General features: G+C 39.3%; 1 protein-coding gene across 11 annotated transcripts in view; it reads left to right on the plus strand.

The window, feature by feature from the left end:
* ATRX (ATRX chromatin remodeler) overlaps positions 1-16732 on the plus strand; it is a 282824-nt gene that overhangs the window by 247369 nt on the left and 18723 nt on the right. The gene's annotated exons all lie outside the window — the stretch shown is intronic.

Raw genomic sequence — 16732 nt, forward strand, 5'->3', positions numbered from 1 at the left:
GGAGTCTGAGGCAGGTGGATCACTTAAGGTCAGGAGTTTGAGACCGGCCTGACCAACATGCTAAGACCCTTTATTTACTAAAAATAAAAATAATTAGCCAGGCGTGGTGTTGGCGGGTGCCTGTAATCCCAGCTACTTGGGGGGCTGAGTCAAGATAATTGCTTGAACCCAGGAGGCAGAGGTTGCAGTGAGCCGAGATTGTGCCACCTGTATTCCAGCTTGGGTGACAGAATCAGTTTCTGGCTCAAAAAAAAAAAAAGATATAATTTGAACTGCTAAATCGCTACTTTCATTCCTATTTCATGTCTTCTGTTTTCTTTTCACATTGCACCTATAGTTGAGTTAGAGATTGTAACAATGTTTGTGAAATAATATTAACTCACAATTGTGTAGAATGAAAATTGAGTTTCAATTCAGGCTATACTTGGAAAGCTGCAACCTCTAGAATGTCACTGCAGTCATATAAAAAAGACATACATGAGTCCAACAAACATATGAAAAAATGCTCATCATCACTGGTCATTAGAGAAATGCAAATCAAAACTACATTGAGATACCATCTCACGCCAGTTAGAATGGCGATCATTAAAAAATCTGGAGACAACAGATGCTTGAGAGGATGTGGAGAAATAGGAACACTTTTACACTGTTGGTGGGAGTGTAAATTAGTTCAACCATTGTGGAAGACAGTGTGGCGATTCCTCAAGGACCTAGAAATAGAAATTCCATTTGACCCAGCAATCCCATTACTGGGTATATATCCAAAGGATTATAAATCGTTCTACTATAAGGATACTGTGCGACCCCGGTTGTGGGATCCCGACCCACGGAGGCAGGCAGGCGCTCGACCGACACGAGGCAGGAAGCGTGGTGACCAGTACCGACTTTATTGGGATCTCCGGGCGACTCCGGCGGGCAGGGAGGAATCGCGCGCGCTTTCTTTGTTCAATCTGTTTTATAGGGGCAGAGGGCCTGGGGCGGCGGGAGAGCTGATCTGGCAGGTAGTGATAGGCTAGGGGGAGTTGACCTGGCGGGTAGTGATTGGCCAGGTTGGTTGCTAGGCAGGAAACCTGCCGGGCGGGAGTTTGTGGGAGGGGAGGTTACGGGAGAGCTGATGGGGTGGATGGTGATTGGTTCAGTGACCGGCCGGGCGGGAAGGTTGCTGGTCTCGGGCCGGGCCTGGATGGAATGAGATAAGGGCCCCTCCCTGCAGGGGAGGAAGGGCTACCTTTGTCGGGAATTAGGCCCTTTCCACATGGCCGGGGAACGGGGCCAAAAGTCCCCTACCAGACAGATACAAGCACACGAATGTTCATTGCAGCACAGTTTACAATAGCAAAGACCTGGAACCAACCCAAATGCCCATCGATGATAGACTGGACAGGGAAAATATGGCACATGTACACCATGGAATATTACACAGCCATCAAAAATGATGAGTTCGTGTCCTTTGTAGGGACATGGATGAACCTGGAAACCATCATTCTCAGCAAACTGACACAAGAACAGAAAATGAAACACCACATGTTCTCACTCATAGGCGAGTGTTGAATAATGAGAACACATGGACACAGGGAGGGGAGCACTACACACTGGGGTCTGTTGAGGGGAAATAGGGGAGAGACAGTGGGGGTTGGGGAGTTGGGGATAGATATCATGGGGAGAAATGCCAGATATAGGTGAAGGGGAGGAAGGCAGCAAATCACACTGCCACGTGTTTACCTATGCAACAATTTTGCATGTTCTTCACATGTACTCCAAAACCTAAAATACAATAAAAAAAATCTAGAATGATGACTTTCTACCTCACAGTGGCATGTGGCATATGTAATAGCTGTAATGGATATCAAATTTTTAAAGGTAAAGTGCTAAATATAGTGTCTAGTTCTTTAAGTGTTAAGGAGAAAACAATCTTATCAAAGGAGGCTTTTACCTTCCACCTAAGTCAGTTTGGCAGGCCTGCCTTTTCTTTCAGACAAAGTGACAAGTTCTGTAGTTGTCACTATCTTATTCATACCAACAATTTGGGAATCAGGATATATTTATAAATGCTCTTTGGCAAAGGTTATGTGCTCTTGACTAGAAAGTCTGATACAAGATGTTACATGAATTTCATTCAGTAAGCTCTCTACTTACTTATCAAATTCATTGCATTTTTTTCCAGTGTTGTTTGGGAAGAAAAAGCCTTCAAATTTGAAAATAGAAGCTTTTTGACCAGGAATATTAAATTTCTTTACTAAGAAGCTAGACTTATTTAAGCAATAAAAGGAATTTTTCATAGCTTTTTGAGCAGGTCATGTGGCAGTTAAGTATTCTGGTGATTTTATTTCCAGATATTATAAAACTCAAATTCAAAGTAATGGCAAGCAAAATATTTTTGAAACGTGGCAAACTCCCTCCCTTACCCCCAGGCAAAGGCTTGATTATTTTTTTAGATACTTTATTTTCAAGGTTGAATTTCAGAATTAATTAGATGGGAATTTTTGGCAGCTTGCCAAATACTGTAAACTTCTAAATAAATTAACTTAAACTTTTAATTTATCATTAGTTTTGTTTTATTAATTGAACTAGTCATTTTAAAAGCTTAAACTAATTTAGATTGTGAGCTAGAATATAGACCTTGCTTTTCCCAGCATATCAGCTTTTTCACTTATTTAAGGAAAAAAAAGTTTAGACAAAGAAAAGTAAAGGTACACATTTGGATGTAATTTAAATCTCATTTTGATGACTGCTGGCCTAGTGATTATAGATTCTGTTCCAGTATTGTTTTCAATAATAGTGTTACTCCAGCAAATAATATAAATGCATGCTTTTAGGGGATAAAACAAAAACCTTTCCATCAGTTGTGTTGTGTATTGGGATGAAAATTTTCTTTATTAACTTTTATTACTTGCTCTGGACTTTGCAAAACTGTTTTTCCCAAAGAAATAATCTGAAGATCTTGTTACAAATACTTTTTTGTCTTCTTTATTTCATTGTTTGTTTCTTACATTGATAGTATGCTGCCATTAATTTAAAAGGGGAAGATTTAGAAACAGTTTGTATCAGAAATTCTGTATCTTTTTTCTCTTATTTGTGCCTCACATAGCACTCTGGAGGAAACAAAGACTTCTGCCTTCCTGCTTATGAACGGCATAAATGATTTTCCATTAAAAAAAAAAACAGTTAACTTACTTGCACTGTCTTTTCTTTGTTAAAATGAAAATTATGGAAAGCATACTTATCTTAGTCTTTCAATATTTTTGGCATAATCATATAAAGAAGTGATTGAAATACATTAAACTTTATTCATTAACCCTTGTTTGCAGATTTGGTAATAAAACTGGAAGCAGTCTTGATATTTTAATAAACTCTTAAGTAAGGGAATGACTAAATAGATGATAAAGTGTAATTATATAATATGAGCACTCTGCAGCTATTAATATTAAAAATAATGAAGGGTTGGATTTGATGTAAAGTGATGCCCATGGAAAAATGGATCTTATCTTTTGATAAGAGTGTGTTTCAAAACTACATATACTTCAATTACATTTTTTTCTTTCAATTTTTATTTTAAGTTCAGGGATACAGGTACAGGTTTGTTACATAGGTAAGCATATGCCACAGTGGTTTACTGCATAGATCATCCCATTACCCAGGTATTAAGCTCATTATCCATTAGCTCTTCTTCCTGATGCACTCCCTCTCCCCACCCCCCACAGGTGCCCAGTGTGTGTTATCCTCCCCATGTGTTCATGTGTTCTCATTGATCAGCTCCCATTTTATAAGTGAGAACATGGGGTTTGATTTTCTGTTCCTGTGTTAGTTTCCTGAGAGTAATGGCTTCCATCTCCATCCGTGTCTCAGCAAAGGACATGATCTCGTTCTTTTTATGGCTGCATAGTATATATACATGTACCATGGTGTGTATGTACCACATTTTCTTTAGTCTATCATTGATGGGCATGTAGGTTGATTCCATGAGTTTATTTAGAATAGTGTAGCTATTCTAAATAGTGCTGCGATGAACATATGCATGCATGTATCTGTATAATAGAATGATTTCTATTCCTTTGGGTATACACCTGGTAATGGGATTGCTGGGTCAAATGGTATTTCTGCCTCTAGGTCTTTGAGGAATCCTCACACTGTCTTCCACAATGGTTGAACACCAGCAGTGTAAAAGTGTTCCTTTTTCTCCACAACCTTGCCAGCATCTTTTATTTTTTGACTTTATAGTAATATCCATTCTGATTGGCATCAGATGGTATGTCATTGTGGTTTTGAATTGCACTTCTCTAATGATCAGTGATGTTCGAGCTTTTTTTCATATGTTTATTGGCCACAAATACGTCTTCTTTTGAGAAGTATCTGTTCATGTCCTTTGCCCACTTTTTAATAGGGTTACTTTTTCCTCATAGATTGGTTTAAATTTCTTGTAAATTCTGGGTATTATACCCTTGTGAGATGGATAGATTGCAAATGTTTTCTCTCATTTTGTAAGTTTCTTTTGCTGTGCAGAAGCGTTTTAGTTTAATTAGATCTCATTTGTCAATTTTGGCTTTTGTTGTAATTTTGCTTTTGCTGTTTTTCTCATGAAATCTTTGCCCATGCCTATATTCTGAATGGTATTGCCTAGATTTTCCTCTGGGATTTTTATAGTTTGAGGTTCCATCTTGAGTTAAATTTTGTATATGGTGTAAGGGAGCGTTCCAGTTTCACTTTTCTGCATATGGCTTGCCAGTTCTCCCAGTAACATTTATTAAATAGGGAATCCTTTCCCCGTTGCTCATTTTGGTCAGGTTTGTCAAAGAGCAAATGGCTGTAGGTGTGTGGTCTTATTTCTGGGTTTCCTATTCTGTTACATTGGTCTGTGTGTTTGTTTTTGTACCAGTACCATGGTGTTTTGGTTTCTGTATACTTGTGGTATAGTTAAAAGTTGGGTGGCATGATGCCTCCAGTTTTGTTCTTTTTGCTTAGGATCCATTGGCTATTTGGGCTCTTTTTTGGTTCCACATGAATTTTCAAATAGTTTTTTTTTTTCTTATTCTGTGAAGAATTGTCAATGGTGGTTTAATGGGAATAGCATTAAATCTGTAAATTACTTTGGGAAATATGGCCATTTTCACAATATTGATTCTTCCTATCCATGAGCATGAAATGTTTCTCCATTTGTTTGTATTCGCTCTGATTTCTCTGAGCAGAGGTTTGTCATTCTCCTTGAAGAGGTCTTTCACTTCCCCCTTGTTAGCTGTATTCCTAGGTATTTTATTCTCGCTGTAGCAGTTGTGAATGGGAGTTTATTCATGATTTGGCTCTCTGCTTGCCTGTTGTTGGTGTATAGGAATGCTAGCAATTTTTACACATTGATTTTATATCCTGAGAATTTGCTAAAGTTACTTATCAGCTTAAGAAGCTTTTGGGCTGAGACAGTGGGGTTTTCTAGCTATAGGAACATATCATCTGCAAACAAAGATAATTTGACTTTCTGTCTTCCTATCTGAATACACTTTCTTTCTTTCTGTCTCTTTCTTTCTTTCTTTCTTTCTTTCTTTCCTTCTTTCCTTCTTTCGAGATTCTGATGATTATATGTCTTGGGGTTAATCTTCTTGTGGAATTTCTTAGTGGGATTCTCTGTATTTCCTGAATTTGAATTTTGGCCTGTTTTGGTAGGTTGTGGAAGTTCTCCTTGATAATATCCTGAAGTGTGTTTTCCAGCTTGGTTCCATTCTCCCCGTCTGTTTTAGGCACCCCAAACAGTCGTAGGTTTGGTCTCTTTACACAGTCCCATAATTCTCAGAGGTCTTGTTAATTCGTTTTCATTCTCTTTTCTCTATTCTGTCTGCCTGTCTTATTTCAGAAAGATAACTTTCCAGCTCCGAAATTCTTTCCTCCCCTTGTTCTGTTTTGCTATTGATTGTTGTGATTGCATTATGAAGTTCTCATGTTGTGTTTTTCAGCTCCACTAGGTTGGTTATGTTTCTCTCTAAACTGGCTAATCTGGCTATCACTCCTGTATTGTTTTTATCATGAGTCTTAGCTTCTTTGCATTGGGTTAAAACATGCTTTTTTAGCCCAGCAAAATTTGTTATTACCCATCTTCTGAAGCTATTTCTGTTATTTCATCCTTCTCAGCCTCAGCCCAGTTCTGTGCTCTTGCTGGCGAGGTGTTGCAGTCATTTGGAGGAGAAAAACCACTCTGACTTTTTGAGTTTTCAGTATTTTTGCGTTGATTGTTTCTCTTCTTTGTTAGCTCATCTACCTTTGATCCTCGAGGTTGCTGACCTTTGAATGGAGTTTTTTGGGGTCTTTTTTTTGTTGACATTGCTGTTGTTTTCTGTTGTTTTTCTTTTAAAAGTCACACCACTCTACTGTAGGGCTCCTGTGGTTAGCTGGGGGTCTACTCTAGACCCCACTCTCCTCAGCCTCTCCTACACCTACAGGAGGTGGCTGGCGACCTGCACTGGAAGATCTCACCCACTTAGGAGGGACGGGATCAGGGACCCACCCAATGAAGCAGTCTGTTTGCTTCTTGGTAGAGCAGGCATGTTGCACTGGGGTGGACACTTTTTCCTCTGTACCACCTGTATTCACATCCAGCAAGCTGGAATGGCTGATTTAAGGGAAGCACATAGATGGCCGTCGGACCTCCCCTGTGGAGCTCCCTCCCAGGGAGAAGTCCTATCTCTGTCTGTGGAATCTAACACTTGTCCAGTGAGGAGGAGTGGGTCGGGGCCTGTAAAAAAGCAGTCTGGCTACAATCTGGCAAGGCAGCTGCACTGTGCCTTGTGGTGAGGGGAGCCCTCCTTGTCTGGGCAGTCTGCACTCTCCACAGCCGCCAGGCTGGAACAGCTAAGTCCCCAGAACCACAGAGATATTAGCTGTCCCTCCCCACCACCCCCAGCACCCTCCCAGCGAGAGATCTGATCTCTAACCTCACATAGGAAGTCCTGCTCAGTTTGGAGTGGGTCCGGCTGGTTAAAGAAGAGGTCTAGCTCCCTGATCTGGCAAGGCCACTGCACTGCGCTGTGGGGGGCCCTCCTCCTCTGGGTCTCGTCTGGCAGGCTGGATGGCTATTTCCCCTGAATTGCAGAGATGGCGACCGCCCTTCCGCCTGGAACTGAGTTTTGTCTCAGGCTGATTTCATCCCTCTGCTGTTGGCTGGCTGGGATTACAAGCCAGTAGGTCTTAGCCTGTGAGGTGCCATGGAAGTAGGGCCTGCTGAGCCATGCTGCTTGGCTCCCTGTATTCAGACCCCTTCCTAGGCTTGTGTATCGATGGATTTTCTGCCTTGGTGGGGATCCCAGGACAGGAGCATGCAAAACTCCTGGGTCTTGCTTTGCACCTGAGCTGCTGCTTTGCTGAGAATCTCTCTGTGCACAGATACAGCTCTGTGTATCAGACCCAAGGCCCTGGTGGAATGGGCTCACTGGGGGATCTCCTGCTCCACATGTTGCAGAGATCCATGGGAGAAGCATGGCTTCCTCGGCAGGTTGCATAATTACTCACTGCCTCCACTAGCTGGGGATGGGAATTCCTTTGGCTCCATGAGGCTCCCGGATGGGCCATAGGCTCCTACCTTCTCCTTGCTATCCGTGCTTTTTGCCTATTCAGTTCCAATGTGAGAACCTGTATATATCTTTTATTATTATTGTTATTATTATACTTTAAGTTCTGGGGTACATGTGTAGAATGTGCAGGTTTGTTACATAGGTATACACATGCCATGGTGATTTGCTACATCCATCACTTCATCATCTACATTAGGTATTTCTCCTAATGCTATCCCTCCCCTAGCCCACCACCCACTGACAGACCCTGGTGTGTGATGTTCCCCTCCTTGTGTCCATATGTTCTCATTGTTCAACTCCCACGTATTGAGTGAGAACATGGGGTGTTTTGTTTTCTGTTCTTGTGTTAGTTTGCTGAAAATGATGGTTTCCAGCTTCATCCGTGTCCCTCCCTGCAAAGGACATGAACTCATCCTTTTTTTATGGCTGCACAGTATTCCATGGTGTATGTGTGCAACATTTTCTTTATCCAGTCTATCATTGATGGGCCTTTGGGTTGGTTCCAAGTCTTTGCTATTGTGAACAGTGATGCAGCAAACATACATGTCAATGTGTCTTTATAATAGAACGATTTATACTCCTTTGGGTATATGCCCAGTAATGGGATTGCTGGGTCAAATGGTATTTACAATTGTAGATCCTTAAGGAATACTGTCTTCCACAATGGTTGAACTAATTTACACTCCCACGAACAGTATAAAAGCATTCCTATTTCCCCACATCCTCTCCAGCATCTGTTGTCTCCTGACTTTTTAATGGTCACCTTTCTAACTGGCGTGAGATGGTATCTCATTGTGGTTTTGATTTGCATTTCTTTAATGACCAATGATTATGAGCTTTTTTTTCATATATTTGTTGGCTGCATAAATGTTTCCTTTTGAGAAGTGTCTGTTCATATCCTTTGCCTACTTTTTGGTGGGGTTGCTTGTTTTTTTCTTGTAAATTTGTTTAAGTTCTTTGTAGATTATGGATATTAGCCCTTTGTTGGAGGGAGAGATTGCAAAAGTTTTTTCCCATTGTGTAGGTTGCATTTTCACTCTGATGATAATTTCTTTTGCTGTGCAGAAGCTCTTTAGTTTAATGAGATCACACTTGTCTATTTTGGCTTTTGTTGCCATTGCTTTTGGTGTTTTAGTCGTGAAGTCTTTGCCCATCCCTGTGTCCTGAATGGTACTGCCTAGGTTTTCTTCTAGGATTTTTATGGTTTTAGGACTTATGTTTAAGTCTTTAATCCATCTTGAGTTAATTTTTGTGTAAGGTGTAAGGAAGGGGTCTAGTTTTGGCTTTCTTCATATGACTAGCCAGTTTTCCCAACACCATTTATTAAATAGGGAATCCTTTCCCCATTGCTTGTTTTTGTCAGATTTGTCAAAGATCAGATGGTTGTAGATGTGTGGCATTATTTCTGAGACCTCTGTTCTGTTCCATTGGTCTATGTCTCTGTTTTGGTACCAGTACCATGCTGTTTTGATTACTGTGGCCTTGTAGTATAGTTTGAAGTAAGGTAGCATGATGCCTCCTGCTTTGTTCTTTTTGCTTAGGATTGTCTTGGTTATGCTGGCTCTTTTTTTTGTTCCATATGAAATTTAAAGTTGTTTTTTCTAATTCTGTGAAGAAAGTCAATAGTAGCTTGATGAGGATAGTATTGAATCTATAAATTACTTTGGACAGTATGACCATTTTCACAATATTGATTCTTCCTAACCATGAGCATGGACTGTTTTTCCATCTTTTTGTGTCCCCTCTTATTTCTTTGAGAAGTGGTTTGAGTTCTCTTTGAAGAGGTCCTTCACATCCCTTGTAAGTTGCATTTCTTGGTATTTAATTCTCTTTGTAGCAATTGTATGAATGGGAACTCGCTCATGATTTGGCTCTCTGTTTGTCTGTTATTGGTGTATAGGAATGCTTGTGATTTTTCACATTGATTTTGTGTCCTGAGACTTTGCTGAAGTTGCTTATCAGCTTAAGGAGATTTTGGCCTGAGGAGATGGGGTTTTCTAAATATACAGTCATATGCAAATAGAGACAATTTTACTTCCTCTTTTCCTAATTGAATACCCTTTATTTCTTCCTCTTGCCTGATTGCCCTGACCAGAACTTACAATACTGTGTTGAATAGGAGTGGTGAGAAAGGACATCCTTGTCTTGTGCCAGTTTTCAAAGGGAATGCTTCCAGTTTTTGCCCATTCAGTATGATATTGGCTGTGCGTTTGTCATAAATAGCTCTTGTTATTTTGAGATATGTTCCATCAATACCTAGTTTATTGAGAGTTTTTAGCATGAAGGGCTGTTGAATTTTGTTGAAGGCCTTCTCCGCATCTATTGAGACAATCATGTGGTTTTTGTCTTTGGTTCTGTTTATGTGATGGATTACATTTATTGATTTGCATATGTTGAACCAGCCTTGCATCCCAGGGATGAACCTGATTTGGTCATGGTGGATAAGCTTTTTGATATGCTGCTGGACTCGGTTTGTCAGTATTTTATTGAGGATTTTCACATTGATGTTCATCAGGGATATTGCCCTGAAATTTTCTTTTTTTTGTTGTGTCCCTGCCAGGTTTTGGTGTCAGGATGATGTTGGCCTCATAAAATGAGTTAGTGAAGAGTCCCTCTTTTTCTATTGTTTGGAAAAGTTTCAGAAGGAATGGTACCAGCTCCTCTTTGTATTTCTGGTAGAATTCAGCTGTGAAACCATCTGGGCCTGGACTTTTTTTGGTTGGTAGGCTATTTATTGCTGCCTCAATTTCAGACCTTGTTATTGGTCTATTCAGGGATTTGACTTCTTCCTGGTTTAGTCTTGGGAGGGTATAAGTGCCCAGGAATTTATCCATTTCTTCTAGATTTTCTGGTTTATTTGTGTAGAAGTGTTTATAGTATTCTCTGATGTTAGTTTGTATTTCTGTGGGGTTGGTAGGATATCTCCTTTATTGTTTTTTATTGCATCTCTTTGATTCTTCTCTCTTTTCTTCTTTATTAGTCTTGCTAGTGGTCTATCTATTTTGTTGATCATTTCCAAAAACCAGCTCCTGGATTTATTGATTTTTTTTTTTTTTTTTGAAGGATGTTTTGTGTCTCTGTCACCTTCAATTCTGCTCTGATCTTAGTTATTTCTTGCCTTCTGCTAGCTTTTGAATTTGTTTACTCTTGCTTTTCTAGTTCTTTTAATTGTGACATTTGTGTGTCGATTTTAGATCTTTCCTGCTTTTTCTTGTTTGCATTTAGTGCTATAAATTTCCCTCTACACATTGCTTTAAATGTGTCCCAGATATTGTGGTATGTTGTGTCTTTGTTCCCATTGGTTTCAAAGAATGTCTTTTTTTTTCTGCCTTCATTTTGTTATTTATTCAGTAGCCATCAAGAAGCACGTTGTTCTGTTTCCATGTAACTGCAGTTTTGAGTGAGTTTCTTAATCCTGCGTTCTAATTTGATTGCACTGTGGTCTAAGAGACTGTTATGATTTCCATTCTTTTGCATTTGCTGAGGAGTGTTTTACTTCCAATTATATGGTCAAGTTTAGAACAAGTGTGATGTGGTGCTGAGAAGAATGTATATTCTGTTGATTTTGGGTGGAGAGTTATGTAGATGTCTATTGTGTCCACTTGGTCCAGAGCTAAGTTCTAGTCCTGGTTACCTTTGTTAAGTTTCTGTCTCATTGTTCTGTCTGATATTGACAGTGGGGTATTAAAGTCTCCCACTATTAGTTTGTGGGAGTCTAAGTCTCTTTGCAGGTCTCTAAGAAGTTGCTTTATGAATCTGGGTGGTCCTGTATTGGGTACATATATATTTAGGATAGTTCTTGCTGAATTGATCCCTTTACCATTATGTAATGCCCTTCTTTGTCTCTACTGATCTTTGTTTAAAGTCTGTTTTATCAGAGACTAGGATTGCAAACTCTGCTTTTTTTTTAGCTTTCCATTTTCTTGTTAAATATTCCTCCATCCCTTTATTTTGAGCCTATGTGTGTCTTTGTACATGAGATGGGTCTCCTGAATATAGCACACCGATGGGTCTTGACTTTTTATCCAATTTGCCAGTCTGTGTCTTTTAATTGGGACATTTAGTCCATTTACATTTAATGTTAATATTGTTACATGTGAATTCAGTCCTGTCATTATATTGCTAGCTGGTTAATTTGCCCGTTAGTGGATGCAGTTTCTTCATCGCATCGATCATCTTTATAGTTGGGTGTGTTTTTGCATTGGCCTGTACTGGTTGTTCTTTTCCATGTTTAATGCTTTCTTCAGGAGCTCTTGTAAGGGAGGCCTGGTGGTGACAAAATCTCAGCATTTGCTTGTCTGTAAAGGATTTTATTTTTCCTTCGCGTATGAAGCTTAGTTTGGTTGAATATGAAATTCTGGGCTGACAATTCTTTTTTTTTTTTTTTAAGAATGTTGAATATTGGCCCCCACTCTCTTCTGGCTTGTAGGGTTTCTGCAGAGGTATCTGCTGTTAGTCTGATGGGCTTCCCTTTGTGAGTAACCCAACCTTTCTCTCTGGTTGCCCTTAGCACTTTTTTTCTTCATTTGAATCTGACAATTTTTGGGGTTGCTCTTCTCGAGGAGTATTTTTGTGGTGTTCTCTGTATTTCCTGAATTTGAATGTTGGCCTGTCTTGCTAGGTTGGGTAAATTCTGGATTATATCCTGAAGAGTGTTTTCCAAATTGGTTTCATTTTCCCCATCACTTTTAGGTACACCAATCAAACATGGATTTGGTCTTTTCACGTAATCCCATATTTCTTGGAGGCTTTGTTTGTTTCTTTTCACTCTTTTTTTCTCTAATCTCATATTCATGCTTTATTTCATTGAGTTGATCTTCAATCTCTGATATCCTTTATACCGTTTAATTGATTCGGCTATTGAAACTTGTGTATGCTTCATGAAGTTCTTGCACTGTGTTTTTCAGCTCCATCAGGTCGTTTATGTTCTTCTCTAAATTGGTTATTCTAGTTAGCAATTCATCTAACCTTTTTTTCAAGGTTCTTAGCTTCCTTGCATTGGGTTAGAACATCCTCCTTTAGCTTGGAGGAGTTTGTTATTACCCACCTTTTGAAGCCTACTTCTGTTTTCTGTCACTTCATCAAACTCATTCTCTCTCCAGTTTTGTTCCCTTGCTGGCAAGGAGTTGTGATCCCTTGGAGGAAAAAAGGTGTTCTGGTTTTTGGAATTTGCAGTCTTTTTGCGCCGATTTCTTCCCATCTTTGTGGATTTATCTACCTTTGGTATCTGAAGTCAGTCACCTTTGGATGGGGTCTCTGAGTGGACGTCTTTTTTGCTGATGTTGAAACTATTTCTTTCTGTTAGTTTTCCTTCTAACAGGCCCCTCTGCTGAACGTCTGCTGGAGTTTGCTGGAGGTCCACTCCCAGACCCTCCTTGCCTGGGTATCACCAGCAGAGGCTACAGAACAGCAAATATTGCTGCCTGGAGCCTACATATTTCATTTGAAGGTGTTGGATTCACTCACCCCTTTTCATTCCTCTCTGTGAATGCCAGAGACCACTGCTGCTTCTCATCAGGCATCTTGCCCTTTGTCCAATTCCATTTTTATGCAAAGGTGTATGTGTGTAAATGTGTGGAGGAATACATAACAAATGTTACTGGTAGTTATCTCCTGGTTTTGTAATTGGATATTAGTATTGTTTGCATTTCTTTGTTTTGTTTGGTTCTTTGAAAAGAGGGATTATAGTAGCCAGGATGGAGGTAATGTTTTAGGCAAAGGATCTGAAACTTTTTAAGATAGAAAACAGACAATTCACATGTACTTTTCCTTTGACTTACATTGGCATTTCAGTTGACTGTAAGTTAAAAGGAATGTTATTTCATGGTCAGAGGCTGAACCTTCACCATAACCTGACCTTAATTAGACAGTCATGTCTGACTTGATAGGATAGGTTTTAAATCCGGAATTAGTGGCTGAATACATTAAAGGGTTTTAGAAATGGCGTTTCTCAAGATAAATATCTTCTGAAGATGAAAATGGTAAAATAGTGTGTGGTACTGTTTTCAAGTATACTATAAGCATGTACTGGCCTTTCACAAGTTTGTCTTTGAGAATTGTGGTTGTTTCAGTTTTTATGTTTTCTTTCATTAAATTGACATGCTTGTTTTAAAAAGTACAAAAGTGTATATCAGGTTCAGTGGCTCATGCCTGTAATCCCGGCACTTTGGGAAGCCGAGGTGGCTGGATCACTGGAGGTCAGGAGTTTAAGACCAGCCTGGCCAACATGGTGAAACTCCATCTCTACTAAAAATATAAAAACTAGCCAGATTTAGTGGCAGGTGCCTGTAGTCCCAGCTACTAGGGAGGCTGAGGCAGGAGAATCACTGGAACCAGGGAGATGAAGGTTGCAGTGAGCTGAGATTGCACCACTGCATTCCAGCCTGGTCGACAGAGTAAAACTCTGTCTCAAAAAAAAAAAAAAAAAGTACGAAAGTGCTAAAAGTAAGGAAATAGACTCACTTAATTAAGTTCACCCTCCCATGGAATCTTTCAGTGAATTATCTTTTTTTTTTTTTTGAGACAGAGTTTCGCTTTTGTTACCCAGGCTGGAGTGCAATGGTGCAATCTTGGCTCACCGCAACCTCCGCCTCCTGGGTTCAGGCAATTCTCCTGCCTCAGCCTCCTGAGTAGCTGGGATTACAGGCACGCGCCACCATGCCCAGCTAATTTTTTGTATTTTTAGTAGAGACGGGGTTTCACCATGTTGACCAGGATGGTCTCGATCTCTTGACCTCGTGAGCCACCGCACCCGGCCCTCTTTTTTTATGTAAGAGAATAGGTCTGGGAAGTAGAAGAACTGTATCTTAAGAAAATGGACTGATAGAATCATCACTGGATAGGAGCCAGGAAATTTAGTTTCCAGTCTCAGCTAGTCCTTAGCTGTGTAATCGGCCTCTGGGCCTCAATTTCTACTAATTCCATGATTGCAAATTTGGACTTAAAAATTATAGGATGCTAAGGACTGACTTAATAAAGCTTTCCTGGTATCTCAGACTTTTTTTTTTTAAAGGCTGTATGTGAGTTTGTGGATATGTGTATGTGCACATGCATTTCTGGAAAGGCTTCCCCTCCAACCATTATAAACACCACAATTTATAACATTAATTATGTCTTTAATAAATACCACACTTGACAGTGTTTATTTCCAAAGAATTGCTTATTTTCATGCTTTTGTTTATTCCTGCTATTCTCATATCATCCTGTTACACATGTGAACAGAGAGTATATCATCCATATTTAATTTACAGTCATAGATAGACTAAATTATTATCCAATGTTACTGAGAGAATTAGTTGTACAGATAGAAATGAATTAGTTCCTAGTGTACAATTTTCTTGGTCTTTCTCTTAATCAGGTTGCTTTCTTAGAGAAATGAACTGATCTGACTATCATTAAGATCATTTATTGCTAGACAGAAGTAAAATTAGGGATTATCTATAGAACATTTTCATCTTGTAATTTATTTGGTGTGTTGTAGAACAGCTGACTTTTCTCATTGTATTTGGTAAATGTGCTAAAAATGTTAGTCAATGTTATCTAGTTTTATTATTTTGTCTCTCTTTTGAGTCATGTTTGGCATATGTGTGTTGGGGGGGTAGGCATAGGAGTTACACATTTAAGGAAGCCCTATCTTTTAGTTGAATAAATTAATGCAAATTGGCCTATCTTCTTGCCTGCCTGTTCAGTAACAGTGGACTTTGGAGATTGATCTAGTGATGATAAACTTGTTGTATGTGGCATAGGCCAGATAAGTCAGTTTTGATAGCAAGTTTCTACTTTGGTGTGTTAGAGAAGAATTTAGTTAACATTTCAAAGGAACTAAACCCGTTGCATCTATGTATTCTACCGGTAGACTTTATTTAGTCCTCTCATTTGTATAGTCTTTTACTGTTTTCTGTTTTCAACAAAGGAAATAGCACACACAGACATTTCAAAATGGATTTTACTTGTAATCTCAGTATTTTGGGAGATCAAGGTAGGAGGATCACTTGAGGCCAGGAATTTGAAACCAGCCTGGGAAACATAACTGAGATCCTATGTCTACAAAATTTTTTAAATCTGCCATGTACAGTGGTATATACCTGTAGTCCTAGCTACTCAGGAGGCTAAGGCAGGAGAATCACTTGAGCCCAGGAGTTCAAGGCAGCAGTGAGCTATGATCATACCACTGCAGTCCAGCTTGGGTGACAGAGCAGGACCCTATCTGAAAAGAAAAAAAAGGAAGAAGAATTATGATGTTTCAATTATGGTTATATCTGTTAAAAAAGTTCTGGGCCGGGTGTGGTGGCTCATACCTGTAATCCCAGCACTTTGGGAAGCCAAGGCCGGCAGATCACAAGGTCAGGAGATCGAGACCATCTTGGCTAACACGGTAAAACCCTGTCTCTACTAAAAATACAAAAAAATTAGCCAGGCATGGTGGAATGTGCCTGTAGTCTCAGCTACTCAGGAGACTGAGGCAGGAGAATGGCTTGAACCCGGGAGACGGAGGTTGCAGTGAGCTGAGATCGTGCCACTGCACTCCAACCTGGGCAACAGAGCAAGACTCCATCCCCCTCAAAAAAACGGATCAGTTCTGTTAAGAAAGGAAATAATTGTTTTGAATGTTTATTGGAGTAGCAAGATAGAAAGCTGTTTACAAGATACTAAATATCAGAATATTTGGAATTAGTGTCAGCATTTGCTATTATATAGAAAAAAACTTAGGGCCTCGTGATTTCAATTTTTCATCTTGAGTTATTTAATACACTTTTGAGTTCTTACCACTTTTTGGACCCTATACTCAAGGTGTGGTTGAATAAGTAAAGGCATAATTATTTTCAAATGTGGGCTTTGTCTATGCAAAAATTATGGATACATTAAGCATCACAACATGCAAATTAAATTTGAATTCAGTGTGCTATATATATACCTCCGCTACCTTCATTTGATTAGTAATTATGTCCCTTCACTAAATTCACACTCAATTTAGAAAGTGTGATCTAGGAGAACTTGTTAAAAGCTATGGAAAATCCTTCTGTAAAGTGAATTAATTTGCCTTTTATAGATCCAGGTTTTCATATGTTATTTCTTAATGAACAACTTATGAATATATTAAATTTATTAAAAGTAAAATATCTGTGATTCACTTTAAACTCCTACCCCATCTCTCTTTGTGTCTCATTCTCACAGTTATAATT

The sequence above is a fragment of the Aotus nancymaae genome, unplaced genomic scaffold (assembly GCF_030222135.1).
Source record: "Aotus nancymaae isolate 86718 unplaced genomic scaffold, 86718_ANA_hifiasm-v0.15.2.pri h1tg000004l, whole genome shotgun sequence".
Classification (NCBI taxonomy): Eukaryota; Metazoa; Chordata; class Mammalia; order Primates; family Aotidae; genus Aotus; species Aotus nancymaae.